This window comes from Hermetia illucens, chromosome 4 (assembly GCF_905115235.1).
Source record: "Hermetia illucens chromosome 4, iHerIll2.2.curated.20191125, whole genome shotgun sequence".
NCBI classification, from domain to species: Eukaryota; Metazoa; Arthropoda; class Insecta; order Diptera; family Stratiomyidae; genus Hermetia; species Hermetia illucens.
Genome location: NC_051852.1, coordinates 103,632,669 through 103,634,959, shown reverse-complemented (window position 1 = coordinate 103,634,959; position 2,291 = coordinate 103,632,669).

Sequence of the window (2,291 nt, the reverse complement as noted above, 5' to 3'; positions counted from 1 at the left end):
TGCTCAAGGTATGGGACAACGAATCAATGCCTGACGATTGGCAACGAGGCATTATCTGTCTCATACATAAAAAGGGAAATATCACACAGTGCAGCAATTATAGAGGTATCACGTTGCTGAGTATCATCTAAAAGATATTCTCCTCTATCTTGCTAGGCCGCATAGCCCCATACGCCCAGATCTCTCTTGGTCCATACCAAAGAAGCTTCACACCAGGTAAATCAGGAAGAGATCAAATGTTTTCTGTGCAGCAAGCGATGGAAAAACTGCTGCTGTATGGCCATCCGTTGCATGACAGCATAGCCAGGGTAAAACTGTACACGGCCATGAGAGAATTCGGTATCTCGACGAAATTGATAAGACTGGTTAAAGTGACCTTGTCCAATGTGCGAGGTCAGATAAAAGTAGCAGGATCACCCTCGAGACCATTTAACATCAACAACGGTCTAAGACAAGGGGATGCCCTATCATGCGTGCTGTTTAACCTGGCTCTGGGGGTAAGTGATCCGTGAAGCAGAGGTAAATGTGAGGGGCACAATCTTCTTTAACTCCACCCAACGACTGGCCTACGTTGACGTTATCAGCATCTTAGGAAAAACGACTGCAAACTGCCTTAATCCAGATCATGCAGGCGGCGCGAGATCTTGAGCTAAACATCAATTCAGGCAATACAACATATATATTGGCAACGCCAGCAAAAAAAACCAACCAACAACACCAAAACGCACTGGTCAACCAGGAAGAATAAAGATAGGAGGCTACAACCTTGAGACCGTTGATAATTTCGCCTATCTAGGGTCGAAAATCACAACCGATAATCGCTACGACGATGAAACCCGCGCACAATTGTTGGGAGCCCATAGAGCCTATTCAGCTCACAAAAACTGTTCCGCTCGACACGTCTCACCATGGAGTCAAATCTCTTCCTATACAAGACAATTATCTTGCCAGTGCTCATGTATTCTTCGGAGACTTGGGTTCTTAGCAAGAAAAATTGCGAACTTTTGACCGTGTTTGAGAGAAGAATCTTCCGAACGATTTTCGGCTCCCTTCATACGACGATACGATGACCGCCAGGTTGTGGATAAAATCCGGCTCAATAGGTTACGGTGGGCGGGTCACTTAATCTCATCGTATACACAGTTACGAGATGTCTTAATCCGCATGGGAGTGGGAAACACCCTGGCCTGCTGGGTGGCCAGGATATTAGAGAGTAGTCAAATAGCAGTGCTGACAGGTACAAACTCTATTCTCATGGACACTACTCAAGATTCTCCACAGGGTAGAGTACTATCACCGCTAATGTGGAGAATAGTATAATAGCTGACGAAGTCATAGGAGAACTAACAAGCACTGGAATACAGGTACAGGGTTACAATAATAACATTGTATTAATCTGTAAAGGCAAACGTGAGCATACCTCATGGAATACAAACGGCACTAAAAATCACTATTACCTAATGCAAGAAGGCAGGAATGATGACTTGTAGGTCCATATTATTTCCAAAGACTTGGTTGTTATGTTCTAGAATTCTCACCATTATTATTACTATTCCGTGTGAAATGTTGACTTTGCCCGCTATTTGGCGGAGCAAGTAGATGAACTTGAGTTCTTTATCGTCCAACTCGGTCGCAATTTCATTGAAGGCTTACAAAATCTTACTTAGTCCTAATACCCAGATAGAGACTTAGTTTATTATTGGAATGCATATATGTGAACTATGGTGCGGAACTATTGGTCTTGAAGCTTCTTTTGTTCTTCTACGATTTTGTTTTGTGGGCAGCAATTTTCTCTTCTTCTATTGAAAAAATTGGAGTAGTTGGAGGTATAATTATGTTCGCTGTTAAGATCCATCACTCGAATCTTTTACGCAAGTGAAGCTGTGTAGGATAGGCACTTCCAACTCAAACTGGAGTTCTTTACTAAGCTAGGTCTAGATCGGATACCGGTTGTTGTTGACGATGAATTCCAGTTCAAAACTTCGTTTTTGATACAACCTCTCAACTTAACTTAATAGTACATTCTTCTCTAAACCAAATGCTGCTCTGCCTCAGCCGAAATTCAGTTTGTATAATTCTTTCTTTCCTGGTGGGTAAATTGTCATCTTTTGCAGTCTCTACAGAGTTGCGATTTCCACTCATTCAAAAATCCTGAAGATCTCAAATCCTCAAATGCGGAATAGAGCGGTATTTGCGTGGTTTCTGCTAACGAGAAGATTTTAACTAAAATCACCATGGAACGCATAATGAAACTACTCGAAATCGTGATCGAGAGGAGAGATAGGACTGTG